This window comes from Schistocerca cancellata, chromosome 4 (assembly GCF_023864275.1).
Source record: "Schistocerca cancellata isolate TAMUIC-IGC-003103 chromosome 4, iqSchCanc2.1, whole genome shotgun sequence".
Taxonomy (NCBI): domain Eukaryota; kingdom Metazoa; phylum Arthropoda; class Insecta; order Orthoptera; family Acrididae; genus Schistocerca; species Schistocerca cancellata.
In genome coordinates this window covers 8,005,751-8,023,857 of record NC_064629.1, presented here as the reverse complement: position 1 = coordinate 8,023,857, position 18,107 = coordinate 8,005,751, and the positions used below count along the sequence as shown (strand labels likewise).

The following is an 18,107-nucleotide window of genomic DNA, read 5'->3' as shown; positions in this document are numbered from 1 at the left end:
TGCTTCCTTAAGCCTTTTAAACTACTGTAATGGTACGAAAATGCAGTAATTAACTCAGTTTGAGGGAGAATGTGCTAACCAAGTTTGCCAAGAAGACTTTGAAAACAACAAAACAGTACGAATCGGCAGGTGACTTCTGAAATACGTCACCGCCTATTGTTGTGTAGGAGTGTAGAGTTCCAAATTTGATTTGTAACCACGAATGTATTCCTTAGTCGTCTCGTCTCGTCCCGCAGACGTTTGTCGTGCTTGCGCTGTCATATGGACCACGACCCGAGCGGCAGCGAGCGGCAGTCGAACAAAGTCGGGACAAGTCGGGACGGGGACAGGGACAGGGTTAGGAATGGTGCGAATGCACTGCAAACTACGCAGACACCTGGTGTGAGGCGAGGCGAGGCGAGGCGAGGAAGCCCACATCGCTACCAGTGGCGCCCTCCAGCACGACACTGCCACACCCCGCACAGGCCCTCCGCTGAACACCAGGGACAAGATGCGTCCTCCGCTAGTGTCGAAGGCTGCACGCGCCCAGAGAATGACAGGGGGTGCAACGAGCAGCAGTGCGTCTCACACACGCGGCGGTGCGCCCGCCAATTCGGCCGTCGCTCTGCTGGGACGCCGGGCACGCCTCCCCGCGCCGTCCTCGAGGAACTGGCGGTTGCGGAAGGAAGCGCTTTCGTCAAATGCGGCCGAAAACTAACATTTTGTGTGTTGGGAGAAAAGCCGAACGCGAATTCTGCCGTGCTCCTACATTAGATGAGCGCCAACGGCCATACCATGATGAATACACCGGTTCTCGTCCGATCACCGAAGTTAAGCATCATCGGGCCCGGCTAGTACTTGGATGGGTGACCGCCTGGGAAACCCGGGTGCTGTTGGCTCCCTTCCTTTTGTTTTTTTGTTATGTCGCCAGTCCAATTTCCAAACTACCTTTCTGTTGTGACAAAGATGCTTCCTTAAGCCTTTTAAACTACTGTAATGGTACGAAAATGCAGTAATTAACTCAGTTTGAGGGAGAAGGTGCTAACCAAGTATGGCCAAGAAGACTTTGAAAACGTCAAAACAGTACGAATCGGCAGGTGATTTCTGAAATACGTCACCGCCTATTGTTGTGTAGGAGTGTAGAGTTCCAAATTTGATTTGTAACCACGAATGTATTCCTTAGTCGTCTCGTCTCGTCCCGCAGACGTTTGTCGTGCTTGCGCTGTCATATGGACCACGACCCGAGCGGCAGCGAGCGGCAGTCGAGCAAAGTCGGGACAAGTCGGGACGGGGACAGGGACAGGGATAGGAATGGTGCGAATGCACTGAAAACTACGCAGACACCTGGTGTGAGGCGAGGCGAGGAAGCCCACATCGCTACCAGTGGCGCCCTCCAGCACGACACTGCCGCACCCCGCACAGGCCCTCCGCTGAACACCAGGGCAAGATTCGTCCTCCGCTAGTGTCGAAGGCTGCACGCGCCCAGCGAATGACAGGGGTTGCAACGAGCAGCAGTGCGTCTCACACACGCGGCGGTGCGCCCGCCAATTCGGCCGTCGCTCTGCTGGGACGCCGGGCGCGCCTGCCCGCGCCGTCCTCGAGGAACTGGCGGTTGCGGAAGGAAGCGCTTTCATCAAATGCGGCCGAAAACTATCATTTTGTGTGTTGGGAGAAAAGCTGAACGCGAATTCTGCCGTGCTCCTACATTAGATGAGCGCCAACGGCCATACCATGATGAATACACCAGTTCTCGTCCGATCACCGAAGTTAAGCATCATCGGGCCCGGCTAGTGCTTGGATGGGTGACCGCCTGGGAAACCCGGGTGCTGTTGGCTCCCTTCCTTTTGTTTTTTTGTTATGTCGCTAGCCCAATTTTCAAACTACCTTTCTGTTGTGACAAAGATGCTTCCTTAAGCCTTTTAAACTACTGTAATGGTACGAAAATGCAGTAATTAACTCAGTTTGAGGGAGAATGTGCTAACCAAGTTTGCCAAGAAGACTTTGAAAACGACAAAACAGTACGAATCGGCAGGTGATTTCTGAAATACGTCACCGCCTATTGTTGTGTAGGAGTGTAGAGTTCCAAATTTGATTTGTAACCACGAATGTATTCCTTAGTCGTCTCGTCTCGTCCCGCAGACGTTTGTCGTGCTTGCGCTGTCATATGGACCACGACCCGAGCGGCAGCGAGCGGCAGTCGAGCAAAGTCGGGACAAGTCGGGACGGGGACAGGGACAGGGATAGGAATGGTGCGAATGCACTGCAAACTACGCAGACACCTGGTGTGAGGCGAGGCGAGGCGAGGCGAGGAAGCCCACATCGCTACCAGTGACGCCCTCCAGCACGACACTGCCACACCAAGCACAGGCCCTCCGCTGAACACCAGGGACAAGATGCGTCCTCCGCTAGTGTCGAAGGCTGCACGCGCCCAGCGAATGACAGGGGGTGCAACGAGCAGCAGTGCGTCTCACACACGCGGCGGTGCGCCCGCCAATTCGGCCATCGCTCTGCTGGGACGCCGGGCGCGCCTCCCCGCGCCGTCCTCGAGGAACTGGCGGTTGCGGAAGGAAGCGCTTTCGTCAAATGTGGCCGAAAACTAACATTTTGTGTGTTGGGAGAAAAGCCGAACGCGACTTCTGCCGTGCTCCTACATTAGATGAGCGCCAACGGCCATACCATGATGAATACACCGGTTCTCGTCCGATCACCGAAGTTAAGCATCATCGGGCCCGGCTAGTACTTGGATGGGTGACCGACTGGGAAACCCAGGTGCTGTTGGCTCCCTTCCTTTTGTTTGTTTGTTATGTCGCCAGCCCAATTTTCAAACTACCTTTCTGTTGTGACAAAGATGCTTCCTTAAGCCTTTTAAACTACTGTAATGGTACGAAAATGCAGTAATTAACTCAGTTTGAGGGAGAATGTGCTAACCAAGTTTGCCAAGAAGACTTTGAAAACGACAAAACAGTACGAATCGGCAGGTGATTTCTGAAATACGTCACCGCCTATTGTTGTGTAGGAGTGTAGAGTTCCAAATTTGATTTGTAACCACGAATGTATTCCTTAGTCGTCTCGTCTCGTCCCGCAGACGTTTGTCGTGCTTGCGCTGTCATATGGACCACGACCCGAGCGGCAGCGAGCGGCAGTCGAGCAAAGTCGGGACAAGTCGGGACGGGGACAGGGACAGGGATAGGAATGGTGCGAATGCACTGCAAACTACGCAGACACCTGGTGTGAGGCGAGGCGAGGAAGCCCACATCGCTACCAGTGGCGCCCTCCAGCACGACACTGCCACACCCCGCACAGGCCCTCCGCTGAACACCAGGGACAAGATGCGTCCTCCGCTAGTGTCGAAGGCTGCACGCGCCCAGCGAATGACAGGGGGTGCAACGAGCAGCAGTGCGTCTCACACACGCGGCGGTGCGCCCGCCAATTCGGCCGTCGCTCTGCAGGGACGCCGGGCGCGCCTCCCCGCGCCGTCCTCGAGGAACTGGCGGTTGCGGAAGGAAGCGCTTTCGTCAAATGCGGCCGAAAACTAACATTTTGTGTGTTGGGAGAAAAGCCGAACGCGAATTCTGCCGTGCTCCTACATTAGATGAGCGCCAACGGCCATACCATGATGAATACACCGGTTCTCGTCCGATCACCGAAGTTAAGCATCATCGGGCCCGGCTAGTACTTGGATGGGTGACCGCCTGGGAAACCAGGGTGCTGTTGACCCCCTTCCTTTTGTTTTTTTGTTATGTCGCCAGCCCAATTTTCAAACTACCTTTCTGTTGTGACAAAGATGCTTCCTTAAGCCTTTTAAACTACTGTAATGGTACGAAAATGCAGTAATTAACTCAGTTTGAAGGAGAATGTGCTAACCAAGTTTGCCAAGAAGACTTTGAAAACGACAAAACAGTACGAATCGGCAGGTGATTTCTGAAATACGTCACCGCCTATAGTTGTGTAGGAGTGTAGAGTTCCAAATTTGATTTGTAACCACGAACGTATTCCTTAGTCGTCTCGTCTCGTCCCGCAGACGTTTGTCGTGCTTGCGCTGTCATATGGACCACGACCCCAGCGGCAGCGAGCGGCAGTCGAGCAAAGTCGGGACAAGTCGGGACGGGGACAGGGACAGGGATAGGAATGGTGCGAATGCACTGCAAACTACGCAGACACCTGGTGTGAGGCGAGGCGAGGAAGCCCACATCGCTACCAGTGGCGCCCTCCAGCACGACACTGCCACACCCCGCACAGTCCCTCCGCTGAACACCAGGGACAAGATGCGTCCTCCGCTAGTGTCGACGGCTGCACGCGCCCAGCGAATGACAGGGGGTGCAACGAGCAGCAGTGCGTCTCACACACGCGGCGGTGCGCCCGCCAATTCGGCCGTCGCTCTGCTGGGACGCCGGGCGCGCCTCCCCGCGCCGTCCTCGAGGAACTGGCGGTTGCGGAAGGAAACGCTTTCGTCAAATGCGGCCGAAAACTAACATTTTGTGTGTTGGGAGAAAAGCTGAACCCGAATTCTGCCGTGCTCCTACATTAGATGAGCGCCAACGGCCATACCATGATGAATACACCGGTTCGCGTCCGATCACCGAAGTTAAGCATCATCGGGCCCGGCTAGTACTTGGATGGGTGACCGCCTGGGAAACCCGGGTGCTGTTGGCTCCCTTCCTTTTGTTTTTTTTGTTATGTCGCCAGCCCAATTTTCAAACTACCTTTCTGTTGTGACAAAGATGCTTCCTTAAGCCTTTTAAACTACTGTAATGGTACGAAAATGCAGTAATTAACTCAGTTTGAGGGAGAATGTGCTAACCAAGTTTGCCAAGAAGACTTTGAAAACGACAAAACAGTACGAATCGGCAGGTGATTTCTGAAATACGTCACCGCCTATTGTTGTGTAGGAGTGTAGAGTTCCAAATTTGATTTGTAACCACGAATGTATTCCTTAGTCGTCTCGTCTCGTCCCGCAGACGTTTGTCGTGCTTGCGCTGTCACATGGACCACGACCCGAGCGGCAGCGAGCGGCAGTCGAGCGGCAGTCGGGACAAGTCGGGACGGGGACAGGGACAGGGATAGCAATGGTGCGAATGCACTGCAAACTACGCAGACACCTGGTGTGAGGCGAGGCGAGGCGAGGCGAGGCGAGGAAGCCCACATCGCTACCAGTGGCGCCCTCCAGCACGACACTGCCACACCCCGCACAGGCCCTCCGCTGAACACCAGGGACAAGATGCGTCCTCCGCTAGTGTCGAAGGCTGCACGCGCCCAGCGAATGACAGGGGGTGCAACGAGCAGCAGTGCGTCTCACACACGCGGCGGTGCGCCCGCCAATTCGGCCGTCGCTCTGCTGGGACGCCGGGCGCGCCTCCCCGCGCCGTCCTCGAGGAACTGGCGGTTGCGGAAGGAAGCGCTTTCGTCAAATGCGGCCGAAAACTAACATTTTGTGTGTTGGGAGAAAAGCCGAACGCGAATTCTGCCGTGCTCCTACATTAGATGAGCGCCAACGGCCATACCATGATGAATACACCGGTTCTCGTCCGATCACCGAAGTTAAGCATCATCGGGCCCGGCTTGTACTCGGATGGGTGACCGCCTGGGAAACCCGGGTGCTGTTGGCTCCCTTCCTTTCGTTTTTTTGTTATGTCGCCAGCCCAATTTTCAAACTACCTTTCTGTTGTGACAAAGATGCTTCCTTAAGCCTTTTAAACTACTGTAATGGTACGAAAATGCAGTAATTAACTCAGTTTGAGGGAGAATGTGCTAACCAAGTTTGCCAAGAAGACTTTGAAAACGACAAAACAGTACGAATCGGCAGGTGATTTCTGAAATACGTCACCGCCTATTGTTGTGTAGGAGTGTAGAGTTCCAAATTTGATTTGTAACCACGAATGTATTCCTTAGTCGTCTCGTCTCGTCCCGCAGACGTTTGTCGTGCTTGCGCTGTCATATGGACCACGACCCGAGCGGCAGCGAGCGGCAGTCGAGCAAAGTCGGGACAAGTCGGGACGGGGACAGGGACAGGAATAGGAATGGTGCGAATGCACTGCAAACTACGCAGACACCTGGTGTGAGGCGAGGCGAGGACGCCCACATCGCTACCAGTGGCGCCATCCAGCACGACACTGCCACACCCCGCACAGGCCCTCCGCTGAACACCAGGGACAAGATGCGTCCTCCGCTATTGTCGAAGGCTGCACGCGCCCAGCGAATGACAGGGGGTGCAACGAGCAGCAATGCGTCTCACACACGCGGCGGTGCGCCCGCCAATTCGGCCGTCGCTCTGCTGGGACGCCGGGCGCGCCTCCCCGCGCCGTCCTCGAGGAACTGGCGGTTGCGGAAGGAAGCGCTTTCGTCAAATGCGGCCGAAAACTAACATTTTGTGTGTTGGGAGAAGAGCCGAACGCGAATTCTGCCATGCTCCTACATTAGATGAGCGCCAACGGCCATACCATGATGAATACACCGGTTCTCGTCCGATCACCAAAGTTAAGCATCATCGGGCCCGGCTAGTACTTGGATGGGTGACCGCCTGGGAAACCCCGGTGCTGTTGGCTCCCTTCCTTTTGTTTTTTTGTTATGTCGCCAGCCCAATTTTCAAACTACCTTTCTGTTGTGACAAAGATGCTTCCTTAAGCCTTTTAAACTACTGTAATGGTACGAAAATGCAGTAATTAACTCAGTTTGAGGGACAATGTGCTAACCAAGTTTGCCAAGAAGACTTTGAAAACGACAAAACAGTACGAATCGGCAGGTGATTTCTGAAATACGTCACCGCCTATTGTTGTGTAGGAGTGTAGAGTTCCAAATATGATTTGTAACCACGAATGTATTCCTTAGTCGTCTCGTCTCGTCCCGCAGACGTTTGTCGTGCTTGCGCTGTCATATGGACCACGACCCGAGCGGCAGCGAGCGGCAGTCGAGCAAAGTCGGGACAAGTCGGGACGGGGACAGGGACAGGGATAGGAATGGTGCGAATGCACTGCAAACTACGCAGACACCTGGTGTGAGGCGAGGCTAGGCGAGGCGAGGAAGCCCACATCGCTACCAGTGGCGCCCTCCAGCACGACACTGCCACACCCCGCACAGACCCTCCGCTGAACACCAGGGACAAGATGCGTCCTCCGCTAGTGTCGAAGGCTGCACGCGCCCAGCGAATGACAGGGTGCAACGAGCAGCAGTGCGTCTCACACACGCGGCGGTGCGCCCGCCAATTCGGCCGTCGCTCTGCTGGGACGCCGGGCGCGCCTCCCCGCGCCGTCCTCGAGGAACTGGCGGTTGCGGAAGGAAGCGCTTTCGTCAAATGCGGCCGAAAACTAACATTTTGTGTGTTGGGAGAAAAGCCGAACGCGAATTCTGCCGTGCTCCTACATTAGATGAGCGCCAACGGCCATACCATGATGAATACACCGGTTCTCGTCCGATCACCGAAGTTAAGCATCATCGGGCCCGGCTAGTACTTGGATGGGTGACCGCCTGGGAAACCAGGGTGCTGTTGACTCCCTTCCTTTTGTTTTTTTGTTATGTCGCCAGCCCAATTTTCAAACTACCTTTCTGTAGTGACAAAGATGCTTCCTTAAGCCTTTTAAACTACTGTAATGGTACGAAAATGCAGTAATTAACTCAGTTTGAGGGAGAATGTGCTAACCAAGTTTGCCAAGAAGACTTTGGAAACGACAAAACAGTACGAATCGGCAGGTGATTTCTGAAATACGTCACCGCCTATTGTTGTGTAGGAGTGTAGAGTTCCAAATTTGATTTGTAACCACGAATGTATTCCTTAGTCGTCTCGTCTCGTCCCGCAGACGTTTGTCGTGCTTGCGCTGTCATATGGACCACGACCCGAGCGGCAGCGAGCGGCAGTCGAGCGGCAGTCGGGACAAGTCGGGACGGGGCCAGGGACAGGGAAAGGAATGGTGCGAATGCACTGCAAACTACGCAGACACCTGGTGTGAGGCGAGGCGAGGAAGCCCACATCGCTACCAGCGGCGCCCTCCAGCACGACACTGCCACACCCCGCACAGGCCCTCCGCTGAACACCAGGGACAAGATGCGTCCTCCGCTAGTGTCGAAGGCTGTACGCGCCCAGCGAATGACAGGGGGTGCAACGAGCAGCAGTGCGTCTCACACACGCGGCGGTGCGCCCGCCAATTCGGCCGTCGCTCTGCTGGGACGCCGGGCGCGCCTCCCCGCGCCGTCCTCGAGGAACTGGCGGTTGCGGAAGGAAGCGCTTTCGTCAAATGCGGCCGAAAACTAACATTTTGTGTGTTGGGAGAAAAGCCGAACGCGAATTCTGCCGTGCTCCTACATTAGATGAGCGCCAACGGCCATACCATGATGAATACACCGGTTCTCGTCCGATCACCGTAGTTAAGCATCATCGGGCCCGGCTAGTACTTGGATGGGTGACCGCCTGGGAAACCCGGGTGCTGTTGGCTCCCTTACTTTTGTTTTTTTGTTATGTCGCCAGCCCAATTTTCAAACTACCTCTCTGTTGTGACAAAGATGCTTCCTTAAGCCTTTTAAACTACTGTAATGGTACGAAAATGCAGTAATTAACTCAGTTTGAGGGAGAATGTGCTAACCAAGTTTGCCAAGAAGACTTTGAAAACGACAAAACAGTACGAATCGGCAGGTGATATCTGAAATACGTCACCGCCTATAGTTGTGTAGGAGTGTAGAGTTCCAAATTTGATTTGTAACCACGAATGTATTCCTTAGTCGTCTCGTCTCGTCCCGCAGACGTTTGTCGTACTTGCGCTGTCATATGGACCACGACCCGAGCGGCAGCGAGCGGCAGTCGAGCAAAGTCGGGACAAGTCGGGACGGGGACAGGGACAGGGATAGGAATGGTGCGAATGCACTGCAAACTACGCAGACACCTGGTGTGAGGCGAGGCGCGGCGAGGCGAGGCGAGGAAGCCCACATCGCTACCAGTGGCGCCCTCCAGCACGACACTGCCACACCCCGCACAGGCCCTCCGCTGAACACCAGGGACAAGATGCGTCCTCCGCTAGTGTCGAAGGCTGCACGCGCCCAGCGAATGACAGGGGGTGCAACGAGCAGCAGTGCGTCTCACACACGCGGCGGTGCGCCAGCCAATTCGGCCGTCGCTCTGCTGGGACGCCGGGCGCGCCTCCCCGCGCCGTCCTCGAGGAACTGGCGGTTGCGGAAGGAAGCGCTTTCGTCACATGCGGCCGAAAACTAACATTTTGTGTGTTGGGAGAAAAGCCGAACGCGAATTCTGCCGTGCTCCTACATTAGATGAGCGCCAACGGCCATACCATGATGAATACACCGGTTCTCGTCCGATCACCGAAGTTAAGCATCATCGGGCCCGGCTAGTACTTGGATGGGTGACCGCCTGGGCAACCCGGGTGCTGTTGGCTCCCTTCCTTTTGTTTTTTTGTTATGTCGCCAGCCCAATTTTCAAACTACCTTTCTGTTGTGACAAAGATGCTTCCTTAAGCCTTTTAAACTACTGTAATGGTACGAAAATGCAGTAATTAACTCAGTTTGAGGGAGAATTTGCTAACCAAGTTTGCCAAGAAGACTTTGGAAACGACAAAACAGTACGAATCGGCAGGTGATTTCTGAAATACGTCACCGCCTATTGTTGTGTAGGAGTGTAGAGTTCCAAATTTGATTTGTAACCACGAATGTATTCCTTAGTCGTCTCGTCTCGTCCCGCAGACGTTTGTCGTGCTTGCGCTGTCATATGGACCACGACCCGAGCGGAAGCGAGCGATAGTCGAGCAAAGTCGGGACATGTCGGGACGGGGACAGGGACAGGGATAGGAATGGTGCGAATGCACTGCAAACTACGCAGACACCTGATGTGAGGCGAGGCGCGGCGAGGCGAGGCGAGGAAGCCCACATCGCTACCAGTGGCGCCCTCCAGCACGACACTGCCACACCCCGCACAGGCCCTCCGCTGAACACCAGGGACAAGATGCGTCCTCCGCTAGTGTCGAAGGCTGCACGCGCCCAGCGAATGACAGGGGGTGCAACGAGCAGCAGTGCGTCTCACACACGCGGCGGTGCGCCCGCCAATTCGGCCGTCGCTCTGCTGGGACGCCGGGCGCGCCTCCCCGCGCCGTCCTCGAGGAACTGGCGGTTGCGGAAGGAAGCGCTTTCGTCACATGCGGCCGAAAACTAACATTTTGTGTGTTGGGAGAAAAGCCGAACACGAATTCTGCCGTGCTCCTACATTAGATGAGCGCCAACGGCCATACCATGATGAATACACCGGTTCTCGTCCGATCACCGAAGTTAAGCATCATCGGGGCCGGCTAGTACTTGGATGGGTGACCGCCTGGGAAACCCGGGTGCTGTTGGCTCCCTTCCTTTTGTTTTTTTGTTATGTCGCCAGCCCAATTTTCAAACTACCTTTCTGTTGTGACAAAGATGCTTCCTTAAGCCTTTTAAACTACTGTAATGGTACGAAAATGCAGTAATTAACTCAGTTTGAGGGAGAATGTGCTAACCAAGTTTGCCAAGAAGACTTTGGAAACGACAAAACAGTACGAATCGGCACGTGATTTCTGAAATACGTCACCGCCTATTGTTGTGTAGGAGTGTAGAGTTCCAAATTTGATTTGTAACCACGAATGTATTCCTTAGTCGTCTCGTCTCGTCCCGCAGACGTTTGTCGTGCTTGCGCTGTCATATGGACCACGACCCGAGCGGCAGCGAGCGGCAGTCGAGCAAAGTCGGGACATGTCGGGACGGGGACAGGGACAGGGATAGGAATGGTGCGAATGCACTGCAAACTACGCAGACACCTGGTGTGAGGCGAGGCGAGGCGAGGCGAGGAAGCCCACATCGCTACCAGTGGCGCCCTCCAGCACGACACTGCCACACCCCGCACAGGCCCTCCGCTGAACACCAGGGACAAGATGCGTCCTCCGCTAGTGTCGAAGGCTGCACGCGCCCAGCGAATGACAGGGGGTGCAACGAGCAGCAGTGCGTCTCACACACGCGGCGGTGCGCCCGCCAATTCGGCCGTCGCTCTGCTGGGACGCCGGGCGCGCCTCCCCGCGCTGCCTCGAGGAACTGGCGGTTGCGGAAGGAAGCGCTTTCGTCAAATGCGGCCGAAAACTAACATTTTGTGTGTTGGGAGAAAAGCCGAACGCGAATTCTGCCGTGCTCCTACATTAGATGAGCGCCAACGGCCATACCATGATGAATACACCGGTTCTCATCCGATCACCGAAGTTAAGCATCATCGGGCCCGGCTAGTACTTGGATGGGTGACCGCCTGGGAAACCCGGGTGCTGTTGGCTCCCTTCCTTTTGTTTTATTTGTTATGTCGCAAGCCCAATTTTCAAACTACCTTTCTGTTGTGACAAAGATGCTTCCTTAAGCCTTTTAAACTACTGTAATGGTACGAAAATGCAGTAATTAACTCAGTTTGAGGGAGAATGTGCTAACCAAGTTTGCCAAGAAGACTTTGAAAACGACAAAACAGTACGAATCGGCAGGTGATTTCTGAAATACGTCACCGACTATTGTTGTGTAGGAGTGTAGAGTTCCAAATTTGATTTGTAACCACGAATGTATTCCTTAGTCGTCTCGTCTCGTCCCGCAGACGTTTGTCGTGCTTGCGCTGTCATATGGACCACGACCCGAGCGGCAGCGAGCGGCAGTCGAGCAAAGTCGGGACAAGTCGGGACGGGGACAGGGACAGGGATAGGAATGGTGCGAATGCACTGCAAACTACGCAGACTCCTGGTGTGAGGCGAGGCGAGGAAGCCCACATCGCTACCAGTGGCGCCCTCCAGCACGACACTGCCACACCCCGCACAGGCCCCCCGCTGAACACCAGGGAAAAGATGCGTCCTCCGCTAGTGTCGAAGGCTGCACGCGCCCAGCGAATGACAGGGGGTGCAACGAGCAGCAGTGCGTCTCACACACGCGGCGGTGCGCCCGCCAATTCGGCCGTCGCTCTGCTGGGACGCCGGGCGCGCCTCCCCGCGCCGTCCTCGTGGAACTGGCGGTTGCGGAAGGAAGCGCTTTCGTCACATGCGGCCGAAAACTAACATTTTGTGTGTTGGGAGAAAAGCCGAACGCGAATTCTGCCGTGCTCCTACATTAGATGAGCGCCAACGGCCATACCATGATGAATACACCGGTTCTCGTCCGATCACCGAAGTTAAGCATCATCGGGCCCGGCTAGTACTTGGATGGGTGACCGCCTGGGAAACCCGGGTGCTGTTGGCTCCCTTCCTTTTGTTTTTTTGTTATGTCGCCAGCCCAATTTTCAAACTACCTTTCTGTTGTGACAAAGATGCTTCCTTAAGCCTTTTAAACTACTGTAATGGTACGAAAATGCAGTAATTAACTCAGTTTGAGGGAGAATGTGCTAACCAAGTTTGCCAAGAAGACTTTGAAAACGACAAAACAGTACGAATCGGCAGGTGATTTCTGAAATACGTCACCGCCTATTGTTGTGTAGGAGTGTAGAGTTCCAAATTTGATTTGTAACCACGAATGTATTCCTTAGTCGTCTCGTCTCGTCCCGCAGACGTTTGTCGTGCTTGCGCTGTCATATGGACCACGACCCGAGCGGCAGCGAGCGGCAGTCGAGCAAAGTCGGGACAAGTCGGGACGGGGACAGGGACAGGGATAGGAATGGTGCGAATGCACTGCAAACTACGCAGACACCTGGTGTGAGGCGAGGCGAGGCGAGGCGAGGAAGCCCACATCGCTACCAGTGGCGCCCTCCAGCACGACACTGCCACACCCCGCACAGGCCCTCCGCTGAACACCAGGGACAAGATGCGTCCTCCGCTAGTGTCGAAGGCTGCACGCGCCCAGCGAATGACAGGGGGTGCAACGAGCAGCAGTGCGTCTCACACACGCGGCGGTGCGCCCGCCAATTCGGCCGTCGCTCTGCTGGGACGCCGGGCGCGCCTCCCCGCGCCGTCCTCGAGGAACTGGCGGTTGCGGAAGGAAGCGCTTTCGTCAAATGCGGCCGAAAACTAACATTTTGTGTGTTGGGAGAAAAGCCGAACACGAATTCTGCCATGCTCCTACATTAGATGAGCGCCAACGGCCATACCATGATGAATACACCGGTTCTCGTCCGATCACCGAAGTTAAGCATCATCGGGCCCGGCTAGTACTTGGATGGGTGACCGCCTGGGAAACCCGGGTGCTGTTGGCTCCCTTCCTTTTGTTATTTTGTTATGTCGCCAGCCCAATTTTCAAACTACCTTTCTGTTGTGACAAAGATGCTTCCTTAAGCCTTTTAAACTACTGTAATGGTACGAAAATGCAGTAATTAACTCAGTTTGAGGGAGAATGTGCTAACCAAGTATGGCCAAGAAGACTTTGAAAACGACAAAACAGTACGAATCGGCAGGTGATATCTGAAATACGTCACCGCCTATTATTGTGTAGGAGTGTAGAGTTCCAAATTTGATTTGTAACCACGAATGTATTCCTTAGTCGTCTCGTCTCGTCCCGCAGACGTTTGTCGTGCTTGCGCTGTCATATGGACCACGACCCGAGCGGCAGCGAGCGGCAGTCGAGCAAAGTCGGGACAAGTCGGGACGGGGACAGGGACAGGGATAGGAATGGTGCGAATGCACTGCAAACTACGCAGACCCCTGGTGTGAGGCGAGGCGAGGCGAGGCGAGGAAGCCCACATCGCTACCATTGTCTCCCTCCAGCACGACACTGCCACACCCCGCACAGGCCCTCCGCTGAACACCAGGGACAAGATGCGTCCTCCGCTAGTGTCGAAGGCTGCACGCGCCCAGCGAATGACAGGGGGTGCAACGAGCAGCAGTGCGTCTCACACACGCGGCGGTGCGCCCGCCAATTCGGCCGTCGCTCTGCTGGGACGCCGGGCACGCCTCCCCGCGCCGTCCTGGAGGAACTGGCGGTTGCGGAAGGAAGCGCTTTCGTCAAATGCGGCCGAAAACTAACATTTTGTGTGTTGGGAGAAAAGCCGAACGCGAATTCTGCCGTGCTCCTACATTAGATGAGCACCAACGTCCATACCATGATGAATACACCGGTTCTCGTCCGATCACCGAAGTTAAGAATCATCGGGCCCGGCTAGTACTTGGATGGGTGACCGCCTGGGAAACCCGGGTGGTGTTGGCTCCCTTCCTTTTGTTTTTTTGTTATGTCGCCAGCCCAATTTTCAAACTACCTTTCTGTTGTGACAAAGATGCTTCCTTAAGCCTTTTAAACTACTGTAATGGTACGAAAATGCAGTAATTAACTCAGTTTGAGGGAGAATGTGCTAACCAAGTATGGCCAAGAAGACTTTGAAAACGACAAAACAGTACGAATCGGCAGGTGATTTCTGAAATACGTCACCGCCTATTGTTGTGTAGGAGTGTAGAGTTCCAAATTTGATTTGTAACCACGAATGTATTCCTTAGTCGTCTCGTCTCGTCCCGCAGACGTTTGTCGTGCTTGCGCTGTCATATGGACCACGACCCGAGCGGCAGCGAGCGGCAGTCGAGCAAAGTCGGGACAAGTCGGGACGGGGACAGGGACAGGGATAGGAATGGTGCGAATGCACTGCAAACTACGCAGACCCCTGGTGTGAGGCGAGGCGAGGCGAGGCGAGGAAGCCCACATCGCTACCAGTGGCGCCCTCCAGCACGACACTGCCACACCCCGCACAGGCCCTCCGCTGAACACCAGGGACAAGATGCGTCCTCCGCTAGTGTCGAAGGCTGCACGCGCCCAGCGAATGACAGGGGGTGCAACGAGCAGCAGTGCGTCTCACACACGCGGCGGTGCGCCCGCCAATTCGGCCGTCGCTCTGCTGGAACGCCGGGCACGCCTCCCCGCGCCGTCCTCGAGGAACTGGCGGTTGCGGAAGGAAGCGCTTTCGTCAAATGCGGCCGAAAACTAACATTTTGTGTGTTGGGAGAAAAGCCGAACGCGAATTCTGCCGTGCTCCTACATTAGATGAGCGCCAACGTCCATAGCATGATGAATACACCGGTTCTCGTCCGATCACCGAAGTTAAGAATCATCGGGCCCGGCTAGTACTTGGATGGGTGACCGCCTGGGAAACCCGGGTGCTGTTGGCTCCCTTCCTTTTGTTTTTTTGTTATGTCGCCAGCCCAATTTTCAAACTACCTTTCTGTTGTGACAAAGATGCTTCCTTAAGCCTTTTAAACTACTGTAATGGTACGAAAATGCAGTAATTAACTCAGTTTGAGGGAGAATGTGCTAACCAAGTATGGCCAAGAAGACTTTGAAAACGACAAAACAGTACGAATCGGCAGGTGATTTCTGAAATACGTCACCGCCTATTGTTGTGTAGGAGTGTAGAGTTCCAAATTTGATTTGTAACCACGAATGTATTCCTTAGTCGTCTCGTCTCGTCCCGCAGACGTTTGTCGTGCTTGCGCTGTCATATGGACCTCGACCCGAGCGGCAGCGAGCGGCAGTCGAGCAAAGTCGGGACAAGTCGGGACGGGGACAGGGACAGGGATAGGAATGGTGCGAATGCACTGCAAACTACGCAGACACCTGGTGTGAGGCGTGGCGAGGCGAGGCGAGGAAGCCCACATCGCTACCAGTGGCGCCCTCCAGCACGACACTGCCACACCCCGCACAGGCCCTCCGCTGAATACCAGGGACAAGATGCGTCCTCCGCTAGTGTCGAAGGCTGTACGCGCCCAGCGAATGACAGGGGGTGCAACGAGCAGCAGTGCGTCTCACACACGCGGCGGTGCACCCGCCAATTCCGCCGTCGCTCTGCTGGGACGCCGGGCGCGCCTCCCCGCCCCGTCCTCGAGGAACTGGCGGTTGCGGAAGGAAGCGCTTTCGTCAAATGCGGCCGAAAACTAACATTTTGTGTGTTGGGAGAAAAGCCGAACGCGAATTCTGCCGTGCTCCTACATTAGATGAGCGCCAACGGCCATACCATGATGAATACACCGGTTCTCGTCCGATCACCGAAGTTAAGCATCATCGGGCCCGGCTAGTACTTGGATGGGTGACCGCCTGGGAAACCCGGGTGCTGTTGGCTCCCTTCCTTTTGTTTTTTTGTTATGTCGCCAGCCCAATTTTCAAACTACCTTTCTGTTGTGACAAAGATGCTTCCTTAAGCCTTTTAAACTACTGTAATGGTACGAAAATGCAGTAATTAACTCAGTTTGAGGGAGAATGTGCTAACCAAGTATGGCCAAGAAGACTTTGAAAACGACAAAACAGTACGAATCGGCAGGTGATTTCTGAAATACGTCACCGCCTATTGTTGTGTAGGAGTGTAGAGTTCCAAATTTGATTTGTAACCACGAATGTATTCCTTAGTCGTCTCGTCTCGTCCCGCAGACGTTTGTCGTGCTTGCGCTGTCATATGGACCACGACCCGAGCGGCAGCGAGCGGCAGTCGAGCAAAGTCGGGACAAGTCGGGACGGGGACAGGGACAGGGATAGGAATGGTGCGAATGCACTGCAAACTACGCAGACACCTGGTGTGAGGCGAGGCGAGGCGAGGCGAGGCGAGGAAGCCCACATCGCTACCAGTGGCGCCCTCCAGCACGACACTGCCACACCCCGCACAGGCCCTCCGCTGAACACCAGGGACAAGATGCGTCCTCCGCTAGTGTCGAAGGCTGTACGCGCCCAGCGAATGACAGGGGGTGCAACGAGCAGCAGTGCGTCTCACACACGCGGCGGCGCGCCCGCCAATTCGGCCGTCGCTCTGCTGGGACGCCGGGCGCGCCTCCCCGCGCCGTCCTCGAGGAACTGGCGGTTGCGGAAGGAAGCGCTTTCGTCAAATGCAGCCGAAAACTAACATTTTGTGTGTTGGGAGAAAAGCCGAACGCGAATTCTGCCGTGCTCCTACATTAGATGAGCGCCAACGGCCATAACATGATGAATACACCGGTTCTCGTCCGATCACCGAAGTTAAGCATCATCGGGCCCGGCTAGTACTTGGATGGGTGACCGCCTGGGAAACCCGAGTGCTGTTGGCTACCTTCCTTTTGTTTTTTTGTTATGTCGCCAGCCCAATTTTCAAACTACCTTACTGTTGTGACAAAGATGCTTCCTTAAGCCTTTTAAACTACTGTAATGGTACGAAAATGCAGTAATTAACTCAGTTTTGGGGAGAATGTGCTAACCAAGTATGGCCAAGAAGACTTTGAAAACGACAAAACAGTACGAATCGGCAGGTGATTTCTAAAATACGTCACCGCCTATTGTTGTGTAGGAGTGTAGAGTTCCAAATTTGATTTGTAACCACGAATGTATTCCTTAGTCGTCTCGTCTCGTCCCACAGACGTTTGTCGTGCTTGCGCTGTCATATGGACCACGACACGAGCGGCAGCGAGCGGCAGTCGAGCAAAGTCGGGACAAGTCGGGACGGGGACAGGGACAGGGATAGGAATGGTGCGAATGCACTGCAAACTACGCAGACACCTGGTGTGAGGCGTGGCGTGGCGAGGCGAGGCGAGGCGAGGAAGCCCACATCGCAACCAGTGGCGCCCTCCAGCACGACACTGCCACACCCCGCACAGTCCCTCCGCTGAACACCAGGGACAAGATGCGTCCTCCGCTAGTGTCGAAGGCTGTACGCGCCCTGCGAATGACAGGGGGTGCAACGAGCAGCAGTGCGTCTCACACACGCGGCGGTGCGCCCGCCAATTCGGCCGTCGCTCTGCTGGGACGCCGGGCGCGCCTCCCCGCGCCGTCCTCGAGGAACTGGCGGTTGCGGAAGGAAGCACTTTCGTCAAATGCGTCAGAAAACTAACATTTTGTGTGTTGGGAGAAAAGCCGAACACAAATTCTACCGTGCTCCTACATTAGATGAGCGCCAACGGCCATACCATGATGAATACACCGGTTCTCGTCCGATCACCAAAGTTAAGCATCTTCGGGCCCGGCTAGTACTTGGATGGGTGACCGCCTGGGAAACCCGGGTGCTGTTGGCTCCCTTCCTTTTGTTTTTTTGTTATGTCGCCAGCCCAATTTTCAAACTACCTTTCTGTTGTGACAAAGATGCTTCCTTAAGCCTTTTAAACTACTGTAATGGTACGAAAATGCAGTAACTATCTCAGTTTGAGGGAGAATGTGCTAACCAAGTATGGCCAAGAAGACTTTGAAAACGACAAAACAGTACGAATCGGCAGGTGATTTCTGAAATACGTCACCGCCTA

General features: G+C 54.9%; 19 non-coding genes across 19 annotated transcripts; all 19 read left to right on the top strand.

The window, feature by feature from the left end:
• The first annotated feature begins 759 nt into the window (after positions 1-759).
• LOC126186165 (5S ribosomal RNA) lies at positions 760-878 on the top strand. The gene has a single exon (XR_007537266.1). It is a non-coding gene; the product is annotated as a 5S ribosomal RNA (ribosomal RNA).
• An 817-nt stretch (positions 879-1,695) lies between these two features.
• Positions 1,696-1,814, top strand: LOC126185257 (5S ribosomal RNA). Its single transcript, XR_007537019.1, has one exon. It is a non-coding gene; the product is annotated as a 5S ribosomal RNA (ribosomal RNA).
• An 827-nt stretch (positions 1,815-2,641) lies between these two features.
• LOC126186261 (5S ribosomal RNA) lies at positions 2,642-2,760 on the top strand. The gene has a single exon (XR_007537362.1). It is a non-coding gene; the product is annotated as a 5S ribosomal RNA (ribosomal RNA).
• Positions 2,761-3,577: 817 nt separating this feature from the next.
• LOC126186488 (5S ribosomal RNA) lies at positions 3,578-3,696 on the top strand. Its single transcript, XR_007537580.1, has one exon. It is a non-coding gene; the product is annotated as a 5S ribosomal RNA (ribosomal RNA).
• Positions 3,697-4,513: 817 nt separating this feature from the next.
• LOC126186285 (5S ribosomal RNA) lies at positions 4,514-4,632 on the top strand. The gene has a single exon (XR_007537384.1). It is a non-coding gene; the product is annotated as a 5S ribosomal RNA (ribosomal RNA).
• An 834-nt stretch (positions 4,633-5,466) lies between these two features.
• On the top strand, positions 5,467-5,585 carry LOC126186398 (5S ribosomal RNA). Its single transcript, XR_007537492.1, has one exon. It is a non-coding gene; the product is annotated as a 5S ribosomal RNA (ribosomal RNA).
• Positions 5,586-6,402: 817 nt separating this feature from the next.
• LOC126186377 (5S ribosomal RNA) lies at positions 6,403-6,521 on the top strand. The gene has a single exon (XR_007537473.1). It is a non-coding gene; the product is annotated as a 5S ribosomal RNA (ribosomal RNA).
• An 825-nt stretch (positions 6,522-7,346) lies between these two features.
• LOC126186504 (5S ribosomal RNA) lies at positions 7,347-7,465 on the top strand. Its single transcript, XR_007537595.1, has one exon. It is a non-coding gene; the product is annotated as a 5S ribosomal RNA (ribosomal RNA).
• Positions 7,466-8,283: 818 nt separating this feature from the next.
• On the top strand, positions 8,284-8,402 carry LOC126186276 (5S ribosomal RNA). The gene has a single exon (XR_007537376.1). It is a non-coding gene; the product is annotated as a 5S ribosomal RNA (ribosomal RNA).
• Positions 8,403-9,234: 832 nt separating this feature from the next.
• On the top strand, positions 9,235-9,353 carry LOC126186462 (5S ribosomal RNA). The gene has a single exon (XR_007537554.1). It is a non-coding gene; the product is annotated as a 5S ribosomal RNA (ribosomal RNA).
• Positions 9,354-10,185: 832 nt separating this feature from the next.
• On the top strand, positions 10,186-10,304 carry LOC126186630 (5S ribosomal RNA). The gene has a single exon (XR_007537694.1). It is a non-coding gene; the product is annotated as a 5S ribosomal RNA (ribosomal RNA).
• Positions 10,305-11,130: 826 nt separating this feature from the next.
• On the top strand, positions 11,131-11,249 carry LOC126186521 (5S ribosomal RNA). The gene has a single exon (XR_007537611.1). It is a non-coding gene; the product is annotated as a 5S ribosomal RNA (ribosomal RNA).
• An 818-nt stretch (positions 11,250-12,067) lies between these two features.
• Positions 12,068-12,186, top strand: LOC126186164 (5S ribosomal RNA). Its single transcript, XR_007537265.1, has one exon. It is a non-coding gene; the product is annotated as a 5S ribosomal RNA (ribosomal RNA).
• Positions 12,187-13,013: 827 nt separating this feature from the next.
• On the top strand, positions 13,014-13,132 carry LOC126186163 (5S ribosomal RNA). Its single transcript, XR_007537264.1, has one exon. It is a non-coding gene; the product is annotated as a 5S ribosomal RNA (ribosomal RNA).
• Positions 13,133-13,960: 828 nt separating this feature from the next.
• Positions 13,961-14,079, top strand: LOC126185318 (5S ribosomal RNA). The gene has a single exon (XR_007537078.1). It is a non-coding gene; the product is annotated as a 5S ribosomal RNA (ribosomal RNA).
• An 828-nt stretch (positions 14,080-14,907) lies between these two features.
• Positions 14,908-15,026, top strand: LOC126185397 (5S ribosomal RNA). Its single transcript, XR_007537153.1, has one exon. It is a non-coding gene; the product is annotated as a 5S ribosomal RNA (ribosomal RNA).
• An 828-nt stretch (positions 15,027-15,854) lies between these two features.
• LOC126186162 (5S ribosomal RNA) lies at positions 15,855-15,973 on the top strand. Its single transcript, XR_007537263.1, has one exon. It is a non-coding gene; the product is annotated as a 5S ribosomal RNA (ribosomal RNA).
• Positions 15,974-16,806: 833 nt separating this feature from the next.
• LOC126185322 (5S ribosomal RNA) lies at positions 16,807-16,925 on the top strand. Its single transcript, XR_007537082.1, has one exon. It is a non-coding gene; the product is annotated as a 5S ribosomal RNA (ribosomal RNA).
• An 838-nt stretch (positions 16,926-17,763) lies between these two features.
• On the top strand, positions 17,764-17,882 carry LOC126186522 (5S ribosomal RNA). The gene has a single exon (XR_007537612.1). It is a non-coding gene; the product is annotated as a 5S ribosomal RNA (ribosomal RNA).
• The last annotated feature ends 225 nt before the right edge of the window (positions 17,883-18,107 follow it).